We start from the raw sequence: 7,090 nt of genomic DNA, 5'->3' as shown, positions 1-7,090 counted from the left end.
AAAAAAAAAAAAATTAAAGATTGGTTATCGTCGTCAATGGTTTGTAGTTTTCAATCAAATCAATTAGCAACCAATTATTTCCATTTTTTTACCGCACAAAATATACTTCTAGATTTAACACATCTGCTAAATCTGATTTAAAAACATGGACTATACAGACTCTTGCAATAAACTCTTAAAAACAATTTACATTAAATCAACATTAAAAAAAATCAGAATTTTTGGCTGACTTTCACTTTATTGATTTGATCTTGAAGGTTCTTTTCAGATCCACAAGGTCACTGTACAGTAAAATAGTAAAAAGAAAAAACATTAAAACAAATCACAAAAATGTAAAAGAATGAAAATATAGTGATTTGCAGATTTCAAATTTTCTGGTTATTTTCTTTATAATATTTGATTTTATTTATATTTGAGCACAGCGAGGGGCGGCCGTGGTGCAGTGGTAGGGCGGTCGACTCCTGATCAGAAGTGAGCAGGTTCGACTCCGCCTTGCCCGCCCATGTGTCGAAGTGTCCTTGGGCAAGACACTGAACCCCAAATTGCCTCTGGTGGAAGGTTGGCGCCAGTGTTCGGCAGCGGAGCCACCACCAGTGTGTGAATGTGTGTGAATGGGTGAATGGGTCTGTGACTGTGAAGCGCTTTGGGCCCTCGAAGGAGGGTAGAAAGCGCTATACAAGTATACGCCATTTACCATTTCACAGAGCATTATGGTTCTTTAGTGAAGATGGAGAATCCTCCTCACAATCATCCTCTGCATGAGGAGCTCCTTCAATCAGAAACTCTGTTATAAGACTCTCTCCACTGTTTTTAATAAAAATATGATAAGAGGATTTCCCCATATGTAGATGAATAAAGTTTTATTCGATTCTGTTTTATAATTTCACATATTGTTGGAAAAAGTGAGTTTATTTGAGATTTTGATGGCCCAGAATAATAAAAAACAAACGAATCTGGTAATATTTGGGACAGAGAGGGCTGTCACTCCCTCAGAGCCTTGAGCAACACCACTTCAGACTCCTGATCCACGAAACCCTGAAACTGAACCATCGTTAGTGTGAAGGATCCACTCCAGGATCCCTCAGGTAAACGTGCCTCCTAACAAATGGGATCCAGCCCTCAGGTCGCAGCCTCGACTCCTCACACGGCCTTAAAAGCAGAGAAAATTGATGCTTTCTTCATTAACACTTTGACATTTACACGTCGTGCTGCTGAATGACCCAAACCTGTTAGCACCTTCCTGTCCTGAGTTCACTCATCATTTGCATTTCATAATTATTTCCAGTCAACTTTTAATTAACATCTGCTTCGTTCTTTGTTATTAATTTGTGCTTTAACCTGTGAAAAGCTCTTGAAAAATAAATGGTAAATTAATTTGTCTGCACTTGGTAGACCGTGTGTCACTCCTTCACACACACACACACTCCTGCAGCACGTCTTATTATCTTATGAAGCACACTCTACATATGCAGCACTCTCATGGTCACAATCACATACGGGAGGCCATATGAGGGTCCAGAGTCTTCATCAAGGACGGTGTTGGGGTGTCCTTGATGAAGACACTAAGCCAACAACACCCCCAGTTTGCTGAGGAAGAGCCCAGACACTCTCAGCCAGCGTCAAGGACAGTCCTGCATTCTCAACTTTAGGGAGCCTTGAACAGAGAAGCTTCATTAAAACTCCGCTCATGGGTCACAACCTGACTCTCACCTCATGATGTTGAACCTCAACCACTCCTAAATTAAAAGTGCGCGTGAGTTTATTAAAGCAGCAAATATAAAATATGAGCCTGCTCTTAAAGGGGCGGAGACCTGAGACGCTCCAGCTCGGTGAAAAGACCTCGCAGACGTGGCGCTGAGGCAGCGCTCAGCCTGTAAAAGCCAATCGTCTTAGAGTCGAAAACTTCTGTCGCACAAAGAAGACTTCAACTTAAACAATGTTGAGATTTAGACTGATGATGAAGTCAGTCTTGATTAGTCCAGTCTGGGGTCTGCAACCTGCCGCTCCAGAGCACATGTGGCTCTTTTATCTCTCCATGGTGGCTCTCCGGCCGAAGAAAAAATAAAATAATAGTAATTTTCAAAAAAAAATAGAATTTAGCTCTATTTTAGCAACATGCTAACATTTTGACTAATTTATTTTACTGAGGAATTTGAGGGGATTTTGGAGTTCAGCTAGTAATTAAACAACCAGCTAGCTTTTTTTTTTTTTTTTGCTAATTTGGAGTTTTTTGGCTGATTTGTTATCTACTGGAGTTTAAATGCTCATTTAGAGTTTAGCTTTTCTTTTAGCAACATGCTAACATTTTTGGTTGATTTAATTTACTGAGGAATTTTATACTAATTTGGAGTTCAGCTAATAATTAAGTAACGAGCTAGATTTTTCGCTAATTTGACCTCTACTACAGGTAAAAGGTAAAGATACGGCTCCTTCTAGGTTTTGATCAGTAGAAAACGAGACCAAATGGCTCTTTTACTGTCAAAGGTTGCCGACCCCTGGTCCAGACCATTAGTCCAGTCTGGGGATTTTAAGGGATAATTGTAAAAATAAGAATGTTTACCAAGTGGCACAGCAAATATTTTAGGTGCCGTTCTGAAGCCACGTATTTTCAGCTTTCAAAATAAGAGCAGCCTTGACAAAAATTCAACTTTACTGTATGTTAGAAGTAAGTGTGAATATCTTTTGTTTGTATATTTGTTTGACGGTTTCAAATTATATTTATTCTTGACTTTATAATCCCGCTGGGATCAGACACGGGTATAAGCAAAAGCAAAGGGGAGCTAAGTCAGAAAACAATGCAACAGTTATTAGTGTTTCTCTAATGTAAGAAATGTTCTTACTTTAGCTCTGTTTTTAGTTATTTTGTGAATCCAGAAATGTAAGCAACTGAAGCTGTGCACTGGGTATTCTCATACCTAATTTAGGTATTTTTATGGGTTTCATAAAATTAAATTTATATGTAAAATGATTGAAACTCTGGGATTGTCCCTTTTAATTTAAGTTAAAAACAATGTTTACTCGTAAAAAATGCTTTTTTTTTTTTACTTTATCTGCTCTAAAAATAAATTCTTCATCAACATTTTGAGTGAAGTGACAATTAGAAGTTTTCTTCAAAGTTTTATTAAGAGATACTGTGAGTTTAACGTATTTTATTTGAGTCAAATCAGGAAAATTTACAGATACCTTATACGTCTAATGATGATAAAAAGTGTGACTTTTTTTTATTTATTTTCAAAATAAACGCTGCTCTGTGCCAAACAGTGTCATCTAAGTCCAGTTCTGGACAGCAATCAACCAATGTTGTGCAGCATAAGATAATATGTGCTTTTAACTTATAAAAGATCTGTGCATTCTGGAGGTAGAGTTGAACAAACAAAATGTCTTCAGGTCAACAGTGATATAAAAACCTACAAAGTTTATCATTTATGTGCACCTCAGCCATCAATTTATGAATTTAACTAATCTAAATTAAAAAATGCTAATTAAGTCATCCAAAGAATTGTAATTATTTTTCTTTTATTTACTTATTTTTTCTTCTTTTCCCCCTATTTGTCCTCAGCAGTCTTACACTGCTGGGTTTTGTTATTTTAGTTTGGGGTTTGGTAGTCTTAGTTTGTGGGCTTTGTTTATTTGTTTTCTTTAGGTAGTTTTGGTTAGGGGGAGCTGCTGACTCCGACGGTCGTTCAGCAGTCTCTCTGACTTATTTTATGTTTATCCAATGAGCCACCATGAAGAGATAAAAGAGCCACATGTGGATCTGGACCCACACGTTGCAGACCCCTGCTATAATTTGCTTCTATAAAGCATTAGAATTCAAAATACGATTTTTATGAACTGGAAATGTTGATTTTTGCAACAGAAAAATGACTTAATTCTATTACACAGTCCAGCTGAGTGATCGACGTGCCTCTAAATTTGTGTTCTTGTAGGTTACATTCTGCATGTCATACCCTCCATAGATGACTTGAAGCATGTTTTTGTAGTCATTGACATCATTTTGTTTTGGTGGACCTGAGTTTGCCTGTTTGATTCTCACTGGAGTTCAGCTGAGTTTTCCCTCCATCTAACACCAAGAAGTCAGTCTATGAAATAACGTCAGCGTAGACCAAGAGACACATCCCAACAGCAGCCTTCAGGGCTGGATTGTATCTTTCAGTGTAACTTTTACTTTGTGTCCTAAAGACCTTGTACGATGCTTTTGTGCTGGAACACAGCGGACGTCTATTGACAGGTATCCCGACTGATTAACTGTGTGTTGGTGATACACAGCAGTGTTTCAGGGCTCACACACAAAGTGGGGTGTCTTGTCACTTCACTAAAGGAGCACCCAGACGTTTCATTCTTTGCTTTTTACTACAATCTCTGCAATAAAAAAGGCCATCAGAGCACCTTTTAGAGTGATTGAAGAGATGGGAATAGAAATCCAAACTATAAGAACAATAAAGACATCCTACTTCAGAAAGTCTGACAACAAATACAACCTTGGATGCTTTCTCGCAAAAATGTGTCATTAACTCATAAAGATCAACTTAAAACACAACGAGTGTTTGTGAGTCCGTCTAATAATCACAACTTATTGGCTATAACAATGTATTTTATGATTAAAAACAAATAAAGTTGATGTAAAGAGAAAGAAGCTAATGAAGAACGGAATCTTTGCATTGTTTCTCCAGTTCGAGGGTCTGAAAATTTCACCAACAATTGAAGTAGATAACAAAAGAAACTGAAGGGTGGTAACTATTACTTAGTAACATTAAACTACATACAACTTACTTGATTATTGTGGGAAAAGGTGCTCACCCTTCACTCAGTTTCTATGTTTACTAATGTAGACAATTTTAATTATGGGAAAGACTGAAGACTAAAATATCCAAAAGTTTATTGTTTTTATAAAGGAAGTTTTGCATTTCCAGATAACAGAAGAAATGTTAGAAGCCCATGTGTATTTAGTCAGAGCTGAATACAAAGCTTCTGAAATGTAGGTACATTTTTGTTCGAAAACTTCTAAACTCTCTGCTTTATTGAAGAGAGTGAAAAAGTTTCACTCCGATCATCTTTTGATCTATTTTTAAAGTGTTTCCACTGGATTTTTTTATTTTGCTTTAGTTTCTAGGACATAGTATCTGCAGAGCGGCAGTAGTTCATTAGAAATTCACCTCTGAGTTGTTGGCGATACCATTGGCACGGAGTAAGCCTGCCCCCACTTCCCCAAATCCATCTGTTTGCACGCTCTCCCACTCACAGCCCCTCACACCCCCAACCTAACATTATAGGTGCAATAAAATATAGCGAACAATAGTGGAGCTATCCAGACGTACCGTTTTGATCCAGGTGTGAGCTCATACATACTTGAACCTGGTCGTCTACAACCGGATGCCTCAGAATGGAGGGCGCAGCGTGTCAAGAGCTGGTAGTGTAGGACCCAGTCTGCAGGAGACCAGGCTGGTGACAGAAACTAAACCAAACAGGAGCAACAAAAAAAGGTGACACTGCAAAGCAGATGACAAGGTTTCCGAGCTGAAAACCAGACACTTGAATACACTGAGGATACTTGACAGAAATGAAAAGAGCTGTGATGATTAACACGAATCTGGAGTGACTGATTGGGAATAACTCAAAACACGACCAAAGCCAAGAACACAACTGAAACTAAAGCACAGAGTCCTCAAATACGTGTGGCCCAACAATTGTAGTTTGTAACAACTAGCTTCTTTTTCATCTGTTCCAGATTCACCACGATATCAATAAAGAAATAATCAGAAATGCTTTTTTTACCACAATGCCAGCTCAGGGGCCTTGTGGTAGAGCGTCTGCCCTGAGACTGGAAGGACATGAGTTCAAATCCACGCCGACTCTAAAATGGGACCCAGTGCCTCCAGGCTGCACACTGCATGAAGGGGTTGGGTTGAAGGGTTAAAGCCACCAAAGTGTGGCTGTGTCTGCAGCTCACCCCTCCCCCAGGGGATGGATCAAATGCAAAGAGCAAATTTCACAGGTGCGTGACAACTGATGTGACATTAACTTTAAGCTTAATCTTCTTTACTTATGTCCTTCAAAAACACCTTTTTCATTAGTGATGGTCTTAATAACATATTTGCTGCTGATAGACCATATGGACCAATTAGTCATTCTGGATCAACTGGATAACATTTGGTTAATTTAGTAGTGATCAAATCAAGAAATCTCTATTTTGCACTTCTAAGAAATCAAAATTTGGGTGAAAAGGTTCATTCAAGAATCCAGATATGAAGGAATACGTCATGAAGTTGTGTTATGAACTGATGTGGTACTGCAGCCTGGATGGGGGGGTCTGTCACACACTCCCTGTGACATGTAAATGATGTCCTCAGATGATGTATGGATGCGCTTCCTGTGACCTATAGTGATAATGCGTCTGGCGCGGCCCCCGTCCGGGATATTGACCGCGCTTTGTTTGGAGATGCGTCTTCATTTATCGCCATCCCGGACCCTCGTATTCCCAAATTCCCACCGAGCTGCGTCTCCGCTTTGTGTCGGCCGCTGACCTTTTTACCGAGCAGTCCGACTTGATTAGCGCATCACGCGCCACAATGAGTGTCCGCCCGGTCCGCCGCCGCCCCCTCCCTCCCCGATCCCTTTATCAATGTCCTGTAATTAAAATGTCACCGTTTAATTTTCGAGCCATCGCTTTCCTCTTGGCGGAGGTTCTCCTCCAATAAAAAGTGCAATCGAAACGCGCTTTTCACTGGAAACAAAAAAAAGCATCCAGAGAGGGCGTTTAAGTGAGGCGAGCAGCGGGGGATCGATGGGCCCTTCAGTCCGGGAGGAGGATTGATTGGGCTCTAAAAGTGGATTTATGGGGGTCACTGTTTTATAGGGTGCTGATACAACTGTTAATTATAAAACATTTGGCCTCAATTGCTGAAGTTATTAAAGCTGTCCTGATTGAACTGGACCTGATTTATCTTTGCATGCCGTGAGTGTGCTGCAGAATATGAAACATTTAAAGAGCATCAAACAATACAATAAATGTTATAATTAGGATGTTTTCATTGTTAAATCCACAAAAATAGAATGCTATTTCACTATTGTATCAATTATGATACTTTGG

Source organism: Oryzias melastigma, linkage group LG3 (genome assembly GCF_002922805.2).
Source record: "Oryzias melastigma strain HK-1 linkage group LG3, ASM292280v2, whole genome shotgun sequence".
Taxonomy (NCBI): domain Eukaryota; kingdom Metazoa; phylum Chordata; class Actinopteri; order Beloniformes; family Adrianichthyidae; genus Oryzias; species Oryzias melastigma.
This window is presented reverse-complemented; position numbering follows the sequence as displayed.